The sequence below is a fragment of the Malaya genurostris genome, chromosome 2 (genome assembly GCF_030247185.1).
Source record: "Malaya genurostris strain Urasoe2022 chromosome 2, Malgen_1.1, whole genome shotgun sequence".
Lineage (NCBI taxonomy): Eukaryota > Metazoa > Arthropoda > Insecta > Diptera > Culicidae > Malaya > Malaya genurostris.
The window spans coordinates 16,035,112-16,044,794 of NC_080571.1; the positions used below are offsets into that span (position 1 = coordinate 16,035,112).

The 9,683-nt window shown below is 36.6% G+C and overlaps 1 protein-coding gene across 1 annotated transcript in view; it reads left to right on the top strand.

Annotated features, from left to right (window-relative positions):
• Positions 1–6,426, top strand: part of LOC131427293 (uncharacterized) — a 30,649-nt gene extending 24,223 nt beyond the window's left edge. The window contains exon 8 of the transcript XR_009229253.1: positions 39–6,426. The gene's annotated coding sequence lies outside the window, so the exon portion shown is untranslated. The remainder of the gene's footprint in view (positions 1–38) is intronic.
• The last annotated feature ends 3,257 nt before the right edge of the window (positions 6,427–9,683 follow it).

The window sequence follows — 9,683 nt, forward strand, 5'->3', positions numbered from 1 at the left end:
AGAAAGGCATCATTACACCACTAGGTGGATTAAAACAGGTTTTTAGTTTTACTTGGCTTGCTGAAGCAAAGTCATTTTCACTAACAGAAAAGAGTTGTGTTTGCCCCACCTGTTTCTACCACATTGATTCCTCCCCACTTGTCGCACATAAAGATCTGTTTAAATTTTTATTCGGTGTTTTGTTCAAAACCGGCACAGTTCCGTGCACGGACGCAAATATTCTTCCAAACGATTCAATGCGTGTATTCACATTTGTCCGGTACCGTTTCGTATCGGCATTAAGCCGTACAAGGCTCGACAATAATGTGTCAGAAATCTGTGTAAATTTTAAATTTGCTGTACGGTGGAAATAAGGAACTCACCACTGCCACCTTTTTGACTGTTCGTCTCGATCTTTCAAAACGTTTCGGAACGATAAAGTTCTCATGCCTTTTACCCCAGATAACAAATAACAAAGGTTTTTGAATTAGCCTGGCGAACACTTGCAGATGTCGCCACGATCGACACTATTTTGGGTGCCACATTTACAGCCGAATCAAAATTCAACTGAATCGACATTAACAAGAAAATTTGAACGACCATAACTCTGACTAATGCTCCCATAAAAAAACAAATAGTGCCTGCCAAAAATATCTGGCGACATTTGGTCAGAATTCCGGCTAGAGCTTGGTAATAATGCAATTCACGTAACGGTTATCATCGGTTCTGGATTCTTGCCATACAAGACTACAAACAATCGAGTTAAGAAATACTAAATCTATCCCACATTGTCTCCAGAGATTCCACCAGCCAAATTCACAAAATTTCTTTAAATTCAAGAAGAAATTCTTTGATATTTGAGAAAGAAAAAAGAAATCAAAATCTCTTCAACGATTTATTTTAGTCTTGTCTTGTCAAAATGAACTATGAAATGAAAACTGCGGAAAAGCTATCGGAAGACAGGACTCGAACCTGAAGCTTATTTCATCCGGGGAAATCGTTTTTCCAATTAAACTACCCTGCATGTGAAACACACGTAGAAACAGCCTGAATAAATAGAAGAATGCGAATGAAATGAGACTTGCGATGTGTAGTGATTGCTTGCGGAGGGCTTGAGTTTGATTATAATTGAACTGTGTGGCGCCCGAGCACAGCGAAGCATACTCGGTTCTTCGGTTCAATTAGGTTGTTTCTTCATGTGTTTCACATGTTGGGTAGTTTAGTTGGCAAAACGATTTCGCCGGGTAGGATCCAACTACGGGCCTGAATTAAATGCATCAAGACTATCCAGTGTAGCAGTATGCAGTATTTATTGGAAAAAAGGTACACCCACTTCTCACTGGCAGTGTTCTCAGTATCTCCGTACAGTGGAAAATCTAGGACGTCTTCATGTATGCTACGGGTTTGAGTAGCTTTTTTTTCGCATTTCTTAGTTGTATTCGCATACCGGATGTCAACTTTGAAAAGCTTTTGCGAAAGCCCAAATGTTTGGCGAATGTACGATTTCTCTCCGTTTCCTGGCCTACCCAAAACTAGGCAAATTTATCTCAGTTAGGTACATTTACCGAAGCCGCACTAGGTTATTGTTCTTGCGCCCGGCTAACGGCTAAGTGTGCAAACTTTATCTGTATTGCTTTTATTGGGGATCATAGGATATATTGTTTTTTTTTTTTATCTAGAGGAAACTATCCAAGCCATCCAGCATGAAGCCACATTTTCTCTTTGATTGCAATCAATTTTATCTCTTTTTTGTCGATTTTTTGAAATAACACGAACAACAAAAAAAATTTAGGTTGAAAATAAGGTCTACTATCGCCTCCTATCTAGAGTAACATTGATTTATCAGTCACCATGTATATGTATCCGAAAAATTAGAGGTTTCAGTTCAACAAATTCTATATAAAAATATTTTCATTCCAAATTTGGAAGATATTCCAAAAAAGATGAAATTCTAGATCGGAAAAGAAGTAGAAGAATCAAGAAACGTAATGTTAGTTCAGTTCGCTTTTTATCACTTAATTGGGACGGATTTCCCAATTGTTTGGGTTGGCGACGAAATTCATTCGGAACCGTTTGTTGCACCGGAGTTTGTATTGATTTGGAATTCATACTGAATCTCAAGTGAAATGTTTTCGTTCATTCGGAATTTCCACCTCGGAACCATCGCTGTCCCGATAACAATTTTATTTGGAGGAAAAAGATAATGAATTTGGCTTTCCAACATTTCAAATCATACAAATCAGCTCTTATATCTGATGCTACAGTCGTATCTGAGTACTAGTCTTACCGTATTTTTCTCACATTGTTTGGAGTGTACATAACTAACTATGGATCTAATTACCGGAAACCCAACGCGGTGTTAGATATGCACATTGTTTTGTCGATGTGGGTTGGTTCTTTCGCTAACAACAATGTTTCAGTCAATGAGTGATTATTAGTGGACTTATGACCCTCGAACGAATCAAAATTAAATTTTGTTCAAACCATCTTGCTTTCAAGTCTTTCAGCATGGCTCGACATAAAATCCTAAAAAGTTTAAAGTTTCACAACCAGGCATGGCAAAAACACGGATCCGTTCGGCACGGTACTCCCCTTCACTCGTGAACACACCACCGAAAGTATTGAATGCAACGCTTCGTGCCCGTGTTGAAAAAAGTACGGGTGTGTAATGTCAGAGACATAACTGGATGTCGTGAATACGAATAAAACTGACACAATTTCTTTACACTTTCGAATTCGAATTGATAGTTGATTGATTGTGTGAATTGCGAAACTTTCCCCCTTTTCACTACTAAAATTTTCAACGATTTTTGACGTCGATTATCTCATTTCGGATTTGCATATTTCATTGAAAGAAACTATCAAGGTGCTGTACAGGATTCATTTCTGCCTTTTAGAAGGACCAAATTGTGGAATTCTCTACGATATTTAGCATAGTTCGGAACATTTATCTCGAACGATTTTCGCACAGCGAAAAGTGCACGAAGCAAATCAAATTATTTTCGATTTTTACTAAACTGATGATTTCTACCTTCGATTTGCAAAGAAGTAATCTTAATAGTTCTTTAGATAACATTTAGAGCCATTAGAACGGCTAATTTTATATAATGCTGTCCACTTTTCGTTTCTTGTTTTCTTTCTCTCCGATGCAAAGCACCAGCAGCTGATACAATCGTTCTTGCTTGAATTGAAACTAGCTTTGCGTACAAAAAGACACATCCGCTCGCAGTGCCAAATGATGCGAAACTGGTTTAATGCGTCTTTTCGCCTTGACGACCGGTAGGCAAATGAGAACTACGACCTGAGCGTTTAAGATTTTTAACCACGCAGAAAATACGCTCTCAGATGCCGCTGTTGGAATGCGTCTTCTCGTCCCGACGTCTGCTTCCATCCAACGCACAAGAAGAAATGATCGATTTTCGACCACGGTTCCCCTTTTATAACGTTTAGTTGAAGATATGTGCCTGACTACCTCAAAATCGTCATCCTTGCGCGAAAAACCCAAGCAAAAGTAAAGAGTTTTCCGCGTTGTTTTAAAATTTTCTGAAAACTTAATTTTTGAGTTGTTTGTGGTTATCTCACACAGTTCAAAATATTATCCTAAATTTCTGATCATATTTTTGATGAAATAGTAAAAGAATTATGTTGCTGCCATTAATACAAGTCGAGATATTCACGATTAAGTTCTGCCCATTCTTCCAAATGACTAATTTTGAAAAGGCACCCCATAGTAAAGTAAGTCGTATTCACGACAAAACAAGCACCGAACGCAGTAGAAAAAGCACCCGTAGCGGTGGTCGTGTAATTGCCAAACACTGGTGCTTAGATTTTCGGGCAGCACTGAAATCGAGTGTTCCTGACTTCGGCTAACACCGAAGCCGAGTGTTTCCGATTTTGCCATATACGTTGCTTGTACTATAACAAACGGTTTTGAGAATTTTACTCCTTTCTACAATGCCACGTACTGAAATTGAAATTGTTCCACTTACTTCCTGTAATTCCGGATCCGGATGAAATTCGCAGGAATTTTTCATGAAACTATAAAACCTTTCATTTCGAAAAGATCGGTCCAGCCAACTCTGAGAAAATCGAGCTCATATTTTTTTTTCATTTCATTGCCCACCACTCTGTAACTCGGGAATCGGAAGGTGGATCTAGATGAAATTCAATAGCAGGACTAAGGGACTGAACCACTGATCAATGCCAACTAAGATTGTGAAAATCGGTTCAGTCATCTCCGAGCAAAGTGAGTGCACATTTCAGTCATTCAGCCAATTGAGTGCACATTTTTTGTCACATACATACCAGCATCAATGAAACTAGAGTCCGCATTAATTTGCAATTTATTAGTTTCACATGAAATACCGGATGAAAATTCTGCGTCCATTTGAATTTTATTCGAAATTCATTCAGGATATATGGGGAGATGCGGCGGCGTTGTTATCAACAATGTATTAAGCTATGTTTATACCGTATAGTTTGCAACTGAATATTTTCGCGACTTTTGTTGCAAACTTGCAAATATACCTTCGACTTTTGTTGCAAACCAGGCAGCAATAAATTGTCGAAACTGGAGTACAATTTTCAAATAGGAAAAAAACTATTTTTGCGATTACCAAAAAATACCACCGGTATTTATTTATTTAACAACTGGTGGTCCAGTTGTTAGGAAAAATAGAGATTTCGATCAAGAGGCACTCAGCACTTGTCACACAAGGAAAGATGTTTCTGGTGTTTTCCATTTGCTGTAAAACGCCGGTGCATTAACTGTTTGAAATAATAAATTGTGCGATTTGTGTTGTTTCGTGTTCTGGTCCGAACATAATTCGAAGTTTGAAAGGGTCTCAATTATTCAACATTTAGCACATAAAAGTCATTTCCATTTTTCTCAGCAAACGACAAACGTAAATTTTTAGTTAATACGGCGTCCGGAGTTTAATAACAACAACCGATTTATTTCTTGTAGGTGAATATTTCATTTTTTTTTCAACATTTTAACTAATCAGAAAAGAGTCTTAGAGTTGACGAAAAAATTTAACCAACGATGCGTTAACACTCAATAAACAACTACCAGGCGCGATTGCAACCATATTAATTATTGAACTACTCAAATTCCATTATGGCTCCCATTGTTTTCCTGAGCCGTTGTAATTCTGTTGTGTATTTACGTAACACAATCTATCCACATTATGGAACATAAATACAAAATCATAATACTTTTCTGAATTGAATGATTATAGAACAGTTTTAGGACACTGCGTAGAAGTAATTGATCTGAAATGACTTTCTGAAAGCAGTGTAATTTTTCTTTTGATATATGCATCATACATGCTTTAACCGCCACATTGCGCTGCAAATCAAACCATATTTACTTAATCGAAATTTCAACCACTGACAGTTAATCGAATTTATTATCAGTACAGCAATTACGTATATAGCAAAAACAAAACATAGGTAAACAAAGATTCTCAATCGAAGAGGCAGCTTTGAAGCAAACTAGTGCAAAACTATCATGAAACGGAAAGGGGAAGATAAAAAAGATAAAACACAAGTGCCATTTTGCCAAGCGAAACCAGAATGCAATCATTGTGCCTTTTGAAAGCCAAATAAACCCATAACGGACAAGAGTTTATATGCACCGATGTTGAGCTATATTTTTTTTCTAGTGTGTAAGGTAATCGAATCTCCCGGCACAGGTTTTTTTTTCCGCTAAACCTTGAACAAGAGCATAATGCTATACAGCAAGAAGCATAAACCCAAACATGTTTATCAGCGGGCTAGGAGGTTATGTTTAGGAAGCAGAGACCAAAGGTGAATTGATTTTACTATGTACCGTATGCAAATTATATTATTATATTGTTTTTTTTTCATAAACCTTAAGACTTAGGCTAAACGTGAGAGATATTTCGCGAGAAAGATTAGGCAATACATACAACCATATTTACCAATCGTGTTTTTTTTTTGTTTTACAGAAGTAAGTTTGATAAAATACTTACCAATAGATGTTATAGTTTCCTGTTTTTATAATATTTATTATCTAGAGAGTCATTTTGCAGATGCTGTCTCTCACGCGAAGCAAAACTTCATATACATTCAAGTAATAAAAATCAAAACAACCACTAAAAACATGCGTCAATCAGTCCAAAGTTTAGGTCAAAATGGGCCCGAGATATTGAATAAAAATTCGAATAAAAAGCCCAGATCGTACAGAAAGAAAGAAGAAAGATTATGTATTTTTACCATAATTTACTTAAATTGTATACCATAAAAAAACTAGTGCCTAAGCAAGGAAGATTTATATAGTCGCGTATGGGAACTGCGCTACGTGCAAATACAATTTGTGTAACTTTTCCCTTAAAACCAACTCGTAAATGAAGCTTTTTCCTTGGTTCATTTTTTTCTCCTGTGCAAGATACATACGATAATTTATCGAAATAAAAGTTATAACTGTGTTGCTTGTCTGGGCGTAGCGATTTATCACAAACGTCCGTTTTCTCATTTTACTTCTCGGCCTTACAAAATCGACCAATGTTCAAATCCAAGTCTGTGTTAGTCTACACGGATACAAATCCATTGCCGGTACCCATGATTGAGAAATCATGAAAATTTTTAAGCTAACAAAAAAATATGACGTTTTTGTGTCTTTACAGTAAGTTTTGGAACATGGATTGTCATGTAAAAAGAATCTTCATATTAAGCTGAGTAACTATTGTGAAGACATCAAATAACTCAGATCAACCGTTATAGAACACCGGCCCTTATTCTGCGAGTCGAGTGAGGTGAGATGAGTCGAGTCACACGATTCTGACAGTCGAATGAAGTGACAAACGTCACCAGGATGAACTTCGATAAAATCTCACCGTATTCTTGCAGTCGAATCTGGGTGACAGAAGTCACCGGGGGTGTGTTTCAGAGTCGATAACTTTTAGGCAAGTGACAGCAGAAATATTAAACGAATAGTCTTAGAGATTTTCAAAATTTCTGCTATAGAAAATGTGAATGATGTACGGAAAAAGATTAAATTGTTTTTTTTTAGACAGAAAAACTGAAAAATGTTAATCTTTTTAGTAATTCTCAAAATATGCGCTCGGTCGGAATCGCTTGCCTTGCTTGCTAAATCAAATCAAACAACATTCTGGATATTTTGAGATGAGGAGTATTTACTGATTCCATTTTTTATGAGCAACGAACGGCTATTGCCATTGAATTTTATTGATAAGCTTTGCACGATCATTGTTCACCTATTTTGTGATTGTCAAGTTGGGTATAATTTTGCCTTTCTCATACAGAATGGCTATGTAATCACTTTGGAAATCGACTCAGAAATCTTGAAGTTTCGAAGTCGATATCGGTAGGTTTAGCACAAAAAGAAATTTTGAAGTAAAAGATTTAAAGATTTATGCTATAACGTATGAGGATTTGATTCGAAAAAAGATTTCGGGTTCTATATCATGTTCTATGCACATGCTTGAGAAGAAAAACTGAGAACAAAATTGCAGAGAATTTACAATTTATACCATGATAATTGTTAATTTTAGTGGGAAGTAAATTCAATGAATTTTATTTTGTATTTTTCAATACACTGCATAATTATTGTCAATTGTAATTTTTTTAATGATAAAACACCTAAAGTTCTAACTGGTCATTGAAAAACAACTCATGTTACTCATCGCCAACTGTATTATGTCAACTTTATATGGCGTAATAACGTATGGAATAACTTAGTAACTGGTGAAAATGATGCGGTTACAGGTTTTTAATTTTTGCCTTCCTCATATACAAAGGCATATATAATCAACGTGAACATGGGCTTTTCAACCGAATTCCATATATTATTCGATTCAGCTCGAAGAACTGAGCAAATGTCTGTGTGTGTGACAAATATTGTCATTCGATTTTTTCGAAGAACACTAAGCCGTTTTTCTCAAACTTAGATTCAAATGAAAGCTCTCATGGTCCCATACAGATTCTGAGATTCATGTAGATGCGACTTCCGGTTCCGGAATTATAAGGTGATCATCAGTAACTTCTTCCGAACATGCCTCGACTAATTTTTAACATCTGAGATTCAACTGAAAGGGCTTCAGATACCATGATAATATTCCGATTATTCTTGATATAAAAGGTGAGAGATAATAAATAATATGATCTAGATTCAATTTAACAGTAAATAATTTTGGAATACTTTTCTATGATTATTAGTAGCAAAACCATTAGTATTATTTCATCTAACCGAATGATGTTTGGCTGTGCCCTATATCATTCAAAAAGTTCGTTCACCTTTCCGAATCTAGGAGTTGATTTTTTTGTTTGTGTTAAAAATACATGAAGCAATCTTTTTACTGTAAACCGCTTTCAGACTGATGGGCTGAAGCTTTTCCCTTCCACTTAAACAATACCTGAATTTAACTTATCGAATTTGCTACTTTCGGCGGTTACAACTCCCGCTTGATCTGTCAAAACCAATATTCAATTGCAAGCAAAATTATATCCTGGCCATCGTCGGAAGCGTAGTTCACCAACATACGACAATCAACTTGATTCGCTATTGACTGCGGTTGTGTTATGAAACAATTTTCTCTTTTGATTTTTCACAGCGTCACCGGTTACAACGGCTATCAGTTTATCGAAACCACGTAATAAAATCGAGTGTACCGGCCATCGTAACCAAATCCATGAAGGAAACTAATCAAATATATTTTGGTAGGAACTATCAGCGGCTTCCACGGCCCATTTGGCAAATTTCAACTTTTTCCAAATCATTTTCGATGCTGGAATATTTATCACGAGCATGCACTAGCGTATTTGTTATATTAGTGCACTTAGAATTTTTATTAACACATGGATCAATAAGTCCCGAGACTAAAGCAGAGATGGCGCTCGTAGTAAACCAGTAACCACGTCTTTCTAGAGTACTAACCTTTGCTTGAAACGGGTCAAAATTTTAAGTCGATCCGACCAGAAACAGCTGAGTTATCGAGGTTGGAGTAAAGTCGTTTTGCAGTTTGTTTAAAAAATGGAATAAAACGAGTTTTGTGTTTTGATAAAAGTTATCCGGACTCTTGTCCATCAAAAGCAACGATTTGTCGGTGGTTCGCCGAGTTTAAACGTGGTCGTACCGACACAAATGACGCGGAACGCTCGGGTAGACCTGTGGAAGCCGTTACATCGGAAAATGTGAGTGAAGTGACAAAAATTATAATGAAAGATCGTAAAGTGAAGCTCCGTGAGATTGCTGAGATGACACAGATATCATATGGAAGTGTATTTACTATCCTTCATGAAAAATTGAGCATGAAAAAGGTTTTTTTCCAAGTGGGTGCCGCGATTGCTGCAATGCACCCTGCCACAAGTCGATGAAAACAATGGCGAAATTGAACGAATTGGGCTTTGATCTGCTTCACCACCCCCATACTCGCCAGATTTAGCCCCCAGTGACTACTGGCTCTTTGCTGATCTTAAAAAAATGCTCCAGGGAAAAAGATTTGGCTCAAATGAGGAGGTCATCGCTGAAACTGAAGCTTATTTTGAAGCGAAAGATAATTTTTCTATAAACATGGTATTGAAAAATTGGAAAAACGTTGGAACCATTGTAAAGGTTCACCCTAAAAGGTTGATTATGTTGATGAATAAAAAAAAATTTGCAAAAAAAATGTTGTTCCCATTGTTAGTCTCGGGACTTATTGATCCACGTGTTATATTAG